This window comes from Protopterus annectens, chromosome 12.part0, assembly GCF_019279795.1.
Source record: "Protopterus annectens isolate FY-2018-M chromosome 12.part0, PAN1.0, whole genome shotgun sequence".
In the NCBI taxonomy this organism is placed as follows: Eukaryota; Metazoa; Chordata; order Ceratodontiformes; family Protopteridae; genus Protopterus; species Protopterus annectens.
In genome coordinates this window covers 639,388,308-639,402,199 of record NC_056746.1, presented here as the reverse complement: position 1 = coordinate 639,402,199, position 13,892 = coordinate 639,388,308, and positions in this window count along the sequence as shown.

The window sequence follows — 13,892 nt, the reverse complement described above, 5'->3', positions numbered from 1 at the left end:
ACAAAAGAAAAGCATTTTTAAAATAAGTTTAAATATATCTAAGAATAAGAAGGCTGTCACTAAAAATGTGAAAATTACCATCTGAAACATTGCTCACAGTACCTTCATCATCCAGATGTAAATCAACATTAATGTTGTCATAATCCTTATATGTAGATGTTAATGATTCCTATGATTAGTTGTGGTTACACACTGTCATCCCTGATGTATTGAGTTCCAAATAAAACTTATTGTTGCTCTGATGTTGCCCCTACATGGAATAATGATTCATTTTGTTGGAAAGCTAGTCAGATTGCCTGGGGGCTTTTGTGTTCTAAAAAAAAAATCCAATATACTAGACGTAAAAGTGTTGATTGTGTCATTATCTTGAAAATGGAGATTGACATCATGCTTAGTGGTAACATTATTACCTTTGTCATGTGGCAAGTTGGAAAGGCTGGGACAAAAGCGCTTAATTTTGTACAATAAAGTGGTTTTCAGATTTCCCTTTGGTTGTTCTTCATTTATACTTGCAAGTTGGAATATACCATATTGTTACCTTTAGGTTTTGGGACAGGCCAAGCCTTCCAAATATTCTGTCTTGTCCTTATCCAACTCTTTTTGCTTTTTGACTTTAATAATGTCAAGGGTTTCATTAATATTGGAGAAAGCAACATTATATTGTGCCACATGAGATTGAAATAATAAATATCAATGTATGCTCTTGTCAATAATCTGAATCTCTTACAATTTCTCCACAATGTTTTCACAGTTTTTAATTAAATTAGCCATTAAATCAAAACCAGTTCTATCAAAAACATTGTTCAGTTCTTTATACAAATGTGAGTCCCTGTTAATAGCGTTGGGAATCTTCCACAAGCGTAAACTTTTGGGAAAAGTAATGCATTCACATAAAAAAAAAATGCTTATTTGAAGCGACCTATATTTTTATAGTTTTTTCTCCCAAGTTGGAAATCTGATTAACTAAAGAACATCCAACACAGTTGGATACATCACCAAATTTGGAAGGTAGTATTGAGTCAGTTACTTAGAGATGTTACTTGTAAATTTTTCTTGTTGTTGTGTTCTGTACTTCCAATATTGACTAAAGCTGGATGATGAATAATAAATGAATGCATGATACATTCTGCTGATAACTCTTTACAGGAAGATGGGAGTTCTGATACCTGGGTAGATGAATCATTTCCCGACGAAACCTCATATTGTGAAAGTTGACAAACTGACAAAGTCAAATTGCTGGTTGTAAACATGCACAGGTAAAGACATCTTTATGGCCAACTATTAATAACCAACATAAAACAAACAAAAAAATAACTCCAAAGGGTGACTTTCAAATTAATACTCTTAAAAAAAAAAGCCTATTCAGTACAGAACGAAAACACTTCACTAGTTTGTCATTAAAATTTATGCATGCTTCCAGAGATATTAGTAGCATGTCTTTTTTGGAGTCATCTTTTAAAAGGTATGCTTTGGAGTTATATATATTTTTTTCTGTTCAGAATTAAATCCTAGTTAGAGCCAGTTTATCAGAACCAGCATTATTGATACTGCTTCAGTAAGAAAGAATCCAAACTTTCAGGGCATTATCTGAAAATTGCAGGTTTAAATAAAATTCTGGAGCAAACCTGCCTGTATGAAAGATCCTACCTCTTATTATGCAGTGATAGGTATAGACAGTTTATTGCCAGGGCCATGATATGCCACATGGTAGCACTAGCAGGTGGTGGCCAAATAGGTAGGGAGAAACAGTAGGTAATCAGTGACAAGCAAGAAACATGGGCATCAGAGGACATACTCATGGCTACAGGCTCTGTAGGATCAGACTGCAGAAGCTGTGAAAACCTTTCTACTTTGTTCCTGGAGGCATATGCAGCTGTGATCTTATTTATAGGAAAAGCTGCTTTGCAACATGTTTACTACCCAGGGACTCCTAGTATCATTTCCACCTCATAATTACTATTATCACTTAATCATCTGATTTAATAAATAATGAACCTCCTTCAATTATTAAAATGGAAATTTCAGTGTGATTAAAAATGTAGGAGATATAAAAAACTGTAGTGAACAATCTGGGAGTGAATGAGTAACTCTGAAAACAGTAACTCCAGGGACAACCCTTTAATATCATCCCCCACCCTACCTCTTGTTTTGTATGAGGTCTGCAGAGAACCAGCAAAAATCTAAAATCATTAGTTTTATTTCTATGCCGTCTTGTGCATGAGTTCTAATACTAACTAAGGCAAGTTAGCTTAATAGATGAAATTCTTGAGGAGGCCTATGGCTACTCGGTCATTATTTGTAATGAACACACTTCCAATAAATGCTATGTTAGGCTAACAGCACTTTAATTTGTTAGTGCACATTTTCTTGTGATTGTAGGTAGCTCAGATAGTCTTCATCTGACATCTCCCTGTATGAAATAAAACTTTGTACAGAGACATAGAAGTAGATGTACAGCTGTTCTCCAGATGTAAATAAATGATTTTCCGTTAATAAAAGTGATTGCATATATTCACTTTAGTTGTTGTCACCTTTCTTCTTTGTTTTATACTTTCATGTGATCTCCTTTTTGCTCTGAGAATTGGAGCAAATTTAAAGAAAAAAAAGAATAACATCACCAGTTCATAACTGGAACCTTTTCTGTGACACCACATATGTTTAAGTAATGATGCATTAGGTTTATAATGTTGCATATCTTGTTATTTTTTATGTATATAACCCTATAGTTTCAAAAGAAGAATATAATTTGCACTGTATTTTATTGCAAAGTGTTATTTGTTTGTGCATGCATCTTTGCTGACATGTTTTACATATTTACCTGTAGAGGAACAAGATGTTTTTCTAGTCCAAGCAGGGCTAGCCCCCTGGGGGCATTAGCTCTACATGATTGCCACTGTTGAAGTGACACCATGTGCAAAAATCTAAAAAGGGGTTGTGGATGGATGAATGGATATGTACAACAGTATCAGATATCAATGGCATGCCCCTGCATTTATATTGTCAATGAGCTTATGTATCCATAATTGTGTTTGAACAGTTCAGTATTCACGTGCAGTAATACCTTATTACTGATTATTTCTTTATTTCATCTACAGTTAGTATACCGTAAGTATAATTAATGCCAGACATTCTTCTACAAATGGGAAGTGTGGGCTGTTCTGCTTCAGACTGGCATAAGGAAGGTGAGAGTAACTTGTTGCCATTTGTCAGGGAGAATAGTAGGGTAAACATATGAATTAGAAGACTGACATTTTTGGTAAGAGGAAAAAGATAGAAGGTGGACTAAATGTTCTGAAAGTTTTTTTCTTTCAAATGACATTCTGAGAGCACAAGGCTTCCAGATGAAATTTCTGCAAGTTTAAGCTTACTGTCAATTCCTTTTACCCCTATGAAGCGTCTGCATTTGCAAGGTGTGAGATGTTATTTTCTTCCATGATACTGCCTTGACACGTCAGGTAAGCCTTTATTTGCCTACCAGGCTCTGGTCCTTTGGAGTCAACTATCTTCTGTGATTTGGGTATGTGATTCTAACATCCTCCTATAAAGGCTCCTGAAATGCCATCTTTTTAGGAGAGATTTTTGCACCCTGATAAGGACTAGCTATTTGTCTAACTCTTCTGTTATTTATTTATTTTTTTTTTTGCTACATTTTTGCTGCTGTATGTCATCCATGTTATGCAAAGTAGTGAAATTAAAGCAAAGTAGCCTTGTAAAGCTTCAGCACTTGGATGTGGACACTTTTTGTCCATACACCTGAATAGTCATTTAAGATTTTGCTATGTGTTCTGCAGTTCCTGTACCTCACTATCCCCTACGCTTAGCTCCCCCAGTCTAACTGATTATTTCCAGTTTCTGAATATTCAAATGTTTACCAGTGTATGTTTTTTATCCTTAACTTCTCAAAACATCTGCTGTTGCTGTATTTTCTTTGTTGTGGTTAATACCATCTATACTGTTCTTGCCTAGTCTAATCACTGTGCTGGTCATGTGGCAGTCCACTTTAAATGACTTTACTTTCCTCTGTTGCTCTCTTAATATGACATTTTTGGATAGCTTCTTTGCTTTGGTTTTACTACTGCAACGTAGTGTTGCTTTTTACCTGTGTATGCGGTGTCACCATTTAACCTAAGAAACATGCTTTTAGAAGGTAGAGATAAATTTCAGTGAACAGAGGAAACCCATGAATCCATGGAAAGAGGAAGCACATACTACCCAGAAATGTTAAGTGAAAGTCAGACTCAAATCCTGGACCTGTGAGATAGCGACTCGTGCTACCCTCACAACAGTGCAGACATTTAATATTGAATGCTTAGTCGAAGGTCACTAATGAACAATAAGGAAACAATCAAACATTTTGCTCAGCAGCTGTATGATTGTGAGAAAACAACAACATTTCAGGAAATTAAACAAAAAACAATCCCACCAAATGTAAGAGACCTGCATTCAGGCATGCACAGTGCTACTAAACCTCACTTCAGAAGACAGCAGAGGATACAATGTTTGGATGATGGGGTGCTTTTGGTAAGTGGCTTTGAAAAATTGCACACCAAAAAAAAAACTTTGCTGAAATGCATTTATCTTGTAATACACTGTGGTATTGCTACCTCAGTAATGATACAATACACACAGAAAAATAATTTACTGTAAATTATACTGACGTTGTGGTGGCAGTGTGTGTTTGTGTATGTGCACACGTACAAGTGTGTGTGTGTGTGTGTGTGTGTGTGTGTGTGTGTGTGTGTGCGTGTGTGTGTGTGTGTGTGTGTGTGTGTGTGTGTGTGTGTGTGTGTGTGTGTGTGTGTGTATTTAGGAGGATGTTGATCGCTAGTCACATTACAGTTGCATTATTTTTTAAGCTTCTGGGCTGTATAATATACTCTGTCTTTCTGCTATCACATTGCACTAACTGACCAGTGGAACAAAATATGATAATGAAATATCACAGCTGTGCCAATATATGAGCTATCTTTAATGTACTTTTTATGCTGCAGTGAGCTTGGTCACAGAATGTAAATTCAAAAGAGGTACTTGGGTCACTTCTGGGGCAGAACAACAGTACTTTAATTTTTCCTTTCAGCTGCAAGACCCAACTTCACCCATGACATACAAGCACTTTCTATATAGAGTTGTTTGGTTCTTCCTGTGTCTGTGTATGTTTCTTTCCAGGTGCTCTTGTATCCTACCACATTTTGAAAAAACAGTGGTGGATTATTGGCTGTAAGTTGCCCACTTAAATTGTATTTACATTTGCCTTGTGGCCCAGGTGGTTGTTGAAACGAGTCTGAGAAGAGCCACTTCACTAACAAATTATCAAATTAATTAAGAGCAAAAGTTATTGAGGTTATTACATTTGCTGTAAGTAGAATGGCGTTGCATTTATTGCACACATTCAGATATCCTCTACGGCATTATGACACTGATCGTCTAGCTCAGGTTCTGAGCCCATGTCTTCTCCTTACATGACCAATACTGGTCATGGATCATAACAGCAGAAGTAAATGATATGGAAATAATATCAAAAATGGAGATAAGAGTAGGAAGTCAGAAAACAATGTTTTAGCAGTGCAGCAGAGTGTTTCCCCATCAGCACACCTAGCCATTAAATAAATCATAGGTTTACAGGTAAGTACTAGGCAATAGGTCTGAAGTCCATTTCAAGCCTAGCTAAAAAACCCAATTCAAAATTTCCATCTAGCCTCAAGGAGGGCTAGACAGGGTAGACAGAGAGAGAGAGAGAGAATTTAAAACTACACTTCCAATTATCTAGGTTTACCTTGAAGGTAGGAAGAGGTCTACTGTGTTTGAAATGGTGTGGAAGTTTGTTCCAGGGATGAAGAATACATTGCAATATGAATCTATCACACCAGCAGTTTTTATTTATCTGCTGATGAAGGTTTAGTTCATTTAACTGAGTATTTGATGTACCATTAGCTCTGTGAAGGAATAGAGGACCAAATAGGGTTGGATCTTTCATGGCATGAAAGGCTATACAAAGATCACCGCAGGGGAGGCAGGGAAAGACTGAGTGCAGAGAAGGAGTTGCCAGTCTGTCCTGATAACTATCATTTTCGAGGCCACTGATTTTTTTAGTTATGAATCACTGAGGTCTCTCAAGTTGTGTGAAATGTTTAGATACATGCATATCAAAAGGTTTGCTATATTGAATAATGGATCTCATGATCTCATAAGATATGAGTAAAGGGAAATTAAGACTTCTTTGGATCGATTAGAGATGCCTTTGGAAACTAGGTAGATCAGATAAAAGGCTTTCTGAACTACCTTGGAGACATGATTGACAAATGATAAGGAACTAATGAACTGCAAACCTACTCAGCAACAAGAAATCTGAAGAGATACTGGCTCGCAACGATGGAAACACACAAGATTTTATTCAAATCAATTGATAAGCGCTTTCATCTGAAATATTACACATACTTCTTCAGATGAAGTTGTGTGTTTCCAGTGCTGAGAGCCAGTAAATGATAAGGAATTATCAACAAGAGTACCCAGATCCCTTACAACAGTGTCTGATTGGAGGGGTGCATCTCCTATAAAGTAAGTTAAATTGTTTTGTTTGCCAAAATGAACTATGCTAGTTTTTTTTACATTTAAGTTTAGACCATATAGATTCATAGGTGTATAAACTTAGTCGTGCAACCCAAATGTGATCCACAAATTTGATTTTTATAGGGGTGATTTACTAACTGCCTCTGTCCATTAGAGACAGAGGCATCAGACCAGGGGTAAATTTCCAATTGCCATCCATTGGTCCAAGTTTTGCTGAAATAAGGATAGGGAGGAAAGCTTCTTCACATGGGTGGGGAGCCTGCTCCAGAGAATGGGAATTCTCCGAGAAACATATCTGTCTCTCCAATATGTCCTATTTATGTTGCAAGGAAAATTTGGATCTTTTAACCTAGTACTTCTGATACTGTTTGTTTTGTGGATTTACAAAAGGTTCAGCAAAACAGGGTCCAGAAATACCTTGTATACTAAGCAAAGATCACCCCTCAGAAGTCTTTAAGATGCCAAGTAAAGAGACAGGGTTTTGAGACAATCAGCATAGGCCATTGTGTTTACTTTCTCTATTCTATTTGTAAGGAATCTTCATGGACATTTCATTTGCTGTATATGTCTAGTCAGATACCTGATGAAGGGAGCATTATAATCTATGATGGATCTGATGAGGCTGAATACATGATGACTTCTCTGAACTTAGATGACATGCCCTTGCTTATAAGGAGAACAACATAGAAGGATTTTCTTACTACCTTGGATACATGTTGGTCAAAGGCTAAGTTACTATGTACATGAGTTCCCATATTCCTGACTAATGAATCAACTTTTAGGGGTATTTTTTGATGAAATAGTTACCTGGGGTGGCTGACTTCCCAAAATGTTATATAATGCATTTCTTGGTAATGACATTTAGGCCATTGGGTTTGGCCCCAAGCATTTGTGTTAGACCTTCCCAAAGGATGTTCCCATCTTGGGGGGGTGGTTGATTCAATGACTGCCCCCAGTTTGCAGTCATATGAGAACTTGGTTAATCAGAGGCCATTGATACTGGCTTTGACATCCGAGAAGCAGACGACAAAGAGAAGTAGGCCTAGCACAGAGCCCTGGGGACCTCCACTGGTGACTGGCCTCTTTGTGGAGGTGGCCTCACTGATTCTAAACTATTATTCTGTGAGCCAGCTAGCTATCCACTGTGTTATAAAGCGGTTTATACCTAGTTCTATAAATTTGTTGACGATGCCCGAGTGGGGTAATGCATCAGAATCTTTAACCAGCTCTAGGTAGGCAGTATACAAAATTTTTCCATTCCTCAATAGTGACCTTTTCAAAGACGTCCACCAGATTCAGTAAGCATGACCTTCCTTTGACAAAGCCAAACCGGGATGGATCCAGTGTCTGGAGGTCTCCTATGTCCTTGTTGATAATTTTCATGACAATTCTTTCTATGGTTTTGTGAATAAGACTAGTCAGACTAATAGGTCTGTAGTTTCCAGGATCTGTTGAAGCTCCTCCCTTATAATGGGGGATAACCCTCACAGTCCTCCATTCATACGGCATTAAGGCTGTTTTAAGACTACAGTTAAATAATGACTACAGGAGTCTTAACGAGTTGTATTTTAGACTGTTCGGGAGGCATTGTGGGATGTTATCAGGGCTCATCGAGGCCGTGCTCTTGGCTTTAGTGAGGGCAGTCAGTACATGCTTGCTAGTTATAGACTGAGAGGTTATGTTTGAGGGTATGTTTTTGGGGCTGGATGGGGATGAGAGAAGGTCAAAGTTGGATCTGAATTTGTCTGCTAACAGGTAAGCCACATAACCAAGCTCAGTGAATGTGGCACCATTAACCATCAGTTCAGCACATTGCTGGGTGCTGCCCTTGAGGTTTCTGACATAGCTGAAGAAAGTCTTATGGTTATCTTTCATCTGGGAGGCTATCATAACCTCACAGTTGGCTTTGCTCGACCTAATTAGTGTCTTCGTTGCCTATTTAGTTTGATGAGAGTTTTTATCTTTATGGGAATTACCCTTATTGATTTTTGCCATTTTTTTTTTCTTTTTGTTGTGTTTTAATTTGAGATGCCACCAGGGCAGTTCATTTCTGGGGCTAGTCTTGGGATTACTTCTGGTAGGTACAGCAGCCTCTATGCAGCCATTGACATGGCTGTACAGAGTTACTGAGAGCAATTCAGCATAGGCTGCTGTGGTCTAGGGGTTTGGAGGAGCACTGGATTTTAACAAGCCATCACTTAATAAAAGTTAATCTACCTTGGAATAGATCCTAACTGTTACTGGTTTTAGTGGGATTACAGAGTTGAGTTTTATTTTGAAGGAGGCTTTATGGTCGGACCTAACAAGGAAGGATGAGATACTGGGGGGGGGGGGGTGCAGAGTTGGCAGAGTCTCTAGTTGGTGTATTCATTATTGGGTCAAGGGTGTTTGTATTTGCAAAGTCCATTAATCTCTGTGCCTGTAGATGTGAGGTCATCTAGGGTTCCCAGTCTCTAGAGGGGTAATTAAAATGTCTCTTGAGTAGGGTGTTAGGCTGGATGGTAAGTGTTTCCACTAGGTCCAAGTATGCATTGTAAGCCTCTTGTGACATGGAGGATGATCTATAGCTGGCTAATATATGATATGGGATTTTGTCTATGTACATAGAGGAACTGCAGCACATCATTCTGTTTGACCACCCTAGTGGTATGCTTGTTATTGATGTATATTGAGGCAACTCCACCATTATCCCTTGTCTGTGCATCTACTGGTCTAAAATTATGGAAGACACAGAAACCTTGCACTGCTGGGGTATTCTGCACTGCTTTAAACCACGTCTCAGCAATTTTACAGATGTCTACATTTTAATTTGAGTAGGGCTTGGAGGGAGCAATGTTTTTTTTATCTAGGCTCCTGGCATTGAGTGATAATACACTGAGGTTCATTTGAGTTGCTTTTGCTATGTCAGTAGGTTTGTCAGCCTGACATTGCCTAAAATAAGCAGTATGGGGTGGATAAAGTTTTACCAGTATTTTAAAATCTGGAGGGGGAAAAGTACAGACCATTCTTGACAAAGCAATGTGGTCTATTAATCATGTCCTCTCAAGCTGACAAATATTGGATCCCCTTAGAAAAGAAAGCCAGTTGTTGAAGCCAATCACTTTTTGTTCATACTGTGGTATCGTCCGTAGTGATAATAATATGCTGCTCAATGCTAGACTCATACCAGCCTGAGATACATAGTCTGAAAGCTCCACAATGTCCCTCTTCATATAGTCCAGGGAAGTACATCTCAGGTCATTCATACCTACATGGACTATGATGGAATCATACTGGTACCTGGGGAGTAATGACTTCAGTGTGTGCATGATTTGCAAATCCTGGCTTTAGATAAGTAACTAACAGTTTTCTTCTCCTTGTTTATCCTGGTTAGAGGGGCATCATATATCTTAAAATGAAGTCCCTTATGATGAGAATCCTGGGAAGTCTGTTTGCTTGCATTAAGGGCTTAATGTTTGGGGCTTCACAGCAAGTGACAGTATGTGTGGTATAAAGTGGTGTTTTTCCTAAGTGCATTTAGGCTTGCTGAGGCATTAGCTTTGGCAATGGATGGTCTAGGCCATCTTTATTGTTTAGTAAGATTGCTTTTAAATGCCTCAGCATATGTTAGTTTATTTGTATTTTGTATGCTGTGTGAGGTGGGTGTTGTGTGTGTGGTTTTGACAACCTGAAATGTGTGCTCATATGTGACAGTTTAGCCTCTACTGTCATTGTGTAAGTACACGACTCGCATAATGTGTCTGATTTTTTTAAGGATTAAATGGTTGATGCTAAACTACCTGCTTTAAGTTTGTCAGCACGCAAGGTATTTGCTCTATATTGCTGCTTTACAGGGTACACTTTTATGGACTGCTCCACCAGAAAAAAATGCATTCTAAGTGTTTGCAAATGTACAGTGCTAACCCATGCAAATGCACAAAATTTATAACACTACAGAAAATAAAGAAAACTAACTGATAAGCCCACTGGCCAATAAAATGACTAGACTATGAGTCCTTTTGTGTATATCCCACTTCAGACAGACCAGGCAAACACCTCCTGCCACAAGATGAATAAACCCAGTCCTCATGAATACAGTAGAAAAGACACACAAGTGCAATGCCACCACAGACCACTTAAACAACTAGCTGGAAAACTCTTGCTGAAGGTGTTTCCAAGACAGTCTTACATAGTAACAGTGAGAAGAAGTGCAATGTCTTTTATAAAAAATACAGTAAAATGCAGACATAAATGCAGGAAACAGTAGTGATCACTCAAAATAACTTAAGCAAGTGTGATTTTAGCAATCAAAGATACTTTGAGTGGATGGCACTACATACAAGTAAAATACTTCTGGAATACAGACTAGGGCTCTAAGCTTTGCTGAGCTCTAGGAGAATGTGCAGTTTACTGAAGAGCAATATTGGTTTGCTGGGTGGGTACTCAGTATTATTGATCCATGGAAAACAATGGATGGGGAGAGTTCATAATAGCTTATACAACAGACAATAGCAATAAAGGAGGGGAGGGATTTTGGAAATCAGATTACCATAAGAGGTGAAGACCAGAGACACACCTTATAAAACCACCACAGCAAAAGGGTGGCAGGGCTGGGAAAAATTTTCAAGCAGCATAACTAGAGCGGTATCCAATCAAATAAAGCCAATATGCAGCTCTTTCAGAAACTTTTAACTTAAGTTTTTAGTGAACGATGGGGCAGACATAGAATGCAACTTTAATTAGGTAAAAGATAAAAACACTGAAGCACAGATTGGAGCAGAGAGAAAGCACTGAAGCACAAATTGGAACAGAGACAATTCTCTTATAATTGAACTTGTGCTACAGTTTAAGGCAGAGACAATTCTCTTACTATTGAAGTTTTACTAGAGTTTAAGGCAGCATACTGCATACATTTACCAGTAACATTGTTTATAGAATACAATACAATAATAAACGACTAAGGCTCAAAATCAGGCAGTACTACACAATCCTGTATCAACTGTGAATTAAACCACAAAACTATAGCCTAGCAAGGTTTAAAATGCACAAGGATAGCTTTTACAAGTACTTCTACTTGCGGAAATAAAAGTGCAGTATACTGTAGAGACACAATCTTACCACAAGTGCAAATCTGCAAATTAAAATATGAGACTAAGGTCGCAGAACAAACTAAAAATGCAAACAGATAACATTTTTGGCTAAAACATGGAAACAAGCAGAAAAGTACAGACGATTTCACCACACAGGCCCACTATATGTGCAACTTAAATATTTAAGCAGAACTGAAATAATTATATTTTCTTTTTTGATGAAAAGCTAGTTACTTACAGTGCCTCACCTCTCCAAGTATTGGATAAAAGGCAATTGTCCTTGCACCAATTGTTAACATAGTCTAATCCATGTCAGAGCAAATGTCAGTCAGTTGAAGACTGAATAACAATACCTAGTTTACAATTATCAGGAAAGTTATTTAACCACAGGCTAGAAGTGCTGGCCTGAAGGTCTGAGACATAAATGTGAAATAGGAGAGGGCCCAAAACAGTTATTAATTAAGCAAATGGAAATACCTGAGAAATAGGAAGATCTTATTTCAAAAATACTTCTGAAGTGGGTCCACTACAAGCAGTCTTGTGCTATTAGGTCACAGATGATATGCTTGCAGCCACTTGTTCAACAAAGCAAGTTTTCAAACTTCCAAAGCTTGAGCTTAGTAAACTACATAGACCTCCCAAAACTGTAATCCTAAAACTACACATTTTCTCCAGCCTCATCCAAAAACGTCTCTCCCCAACCCTAAAATCCTCTCGCATTCCATAAACCTAAGCTTCACACTCATTCCTTAAACCAATACCGCAATTGCTCAGTAACTATAAACTTCCCAGTTGCTGCCTAATCCTAAATTCCCAGGTCTCTCCCTAAGCCAAAATTCTCATATCACTTCCTAATCCTAAACTCCACAATCACTCAATAACCTTAAACTCACAGGTCACTCACTAAACCTAAATTCCCTGACCACTTCCTAAGCTTAAAACACTTATTCACTATCTAAAACTTAATTGTGAACTATACTCACTAATCTTAACCCTTATTCACTGCAGTACCCCGCTAAACTTAAGTGTTAAAATTCCACTCTCACCCAGTCTTTCCTTATGGTTGTCAAACTTACTTTACTCAAACTCGACAACATGTCCAGACAGTGGTTCCATTATCACCACCTGGCTACTGCTTCATGCCTGAACACATAGCTGAATTCAAGCTTGAGTGGTAATCCACACAAGACATATGATATTCAAGTTTCCAGGTACAAAACTGTGGTCTGTGAGCAGCTGGACTCAAGCACTTGAAGAAGAGCTGAAGTAGATAAATTTGATGTGATTTCCTTCATTTGATCAGTAACAGATGCATTCAAAATAAATAAATAAATAAATAAATAAATAAATAAATCAAAACCCTCAGTGCTCATGTTAAGTGGGTCAAGACTAACTTTCCTCCCAAAATCTTTCTGGGTTCTGGGTCACATGTATCTTGGGTAAGTGACACATTCACAGCCCAAATTTCTTTCTTTCTTTCTTTCTTTGTTACTTTTCACATTTTTTTCATACTTTTTACAGGAAATTTCTACCATCTGATACTGAAAAAATGGTACAGGCAGATGCTTCTCCAGTATGTGAAATGTCAGTGTGCTCAGTGGATATCAAAGCATGAACATTACTGACTTTGCAGTTTTGTATATTACTTTTGGAAAGACCCCCAACTCCCATCTCCCATCTCCCATCTATGTCAGTCATATAGCAATAACAGTTGCTGCTAGCCAAAAATGAAAACTTTCCTTCTCACCAGATAGTGTGGAATCAGGAAATGCAGAGAGAGCAGTGATTTTCATAAGGCGTTGCTTAGAGGGTCTCCATCCTAAGGAGATATGGTGCTAGGTGAAGGATCAGTTTTTATGTTAAAACCTCTCAGTCTTAAATCTTTTGCAAAGCTTTTTCCTATAGTGGTCCTTGCCCTCTTTTGGACAACTTCACTTCAAATAAGAGGCTAACTTTATCTTAATTTGTGTTAGTCTAGTGAGTGAACTAAGTCATAGCAGATATATTGAAGAAGATTTTTAATGGTTGGGACTCCACCTCACATTAAAACTACCAATAGCTCCTACAGTTCACATAAGAAGATATTACTCCTTTCAAAGTAACTCAAGTCACAGTTCTCCTCAAAAGGATGGGAATCTGAGTTCAGCCCTTAGGGTGAGGAATTCGTCCCTAGTGATCATTTCATGTTCATCAGTCCAGGCTAAGAATACCCTGCAGAGACTACCTCCAGCTGGACATGCCTGCATCATCTGTTTG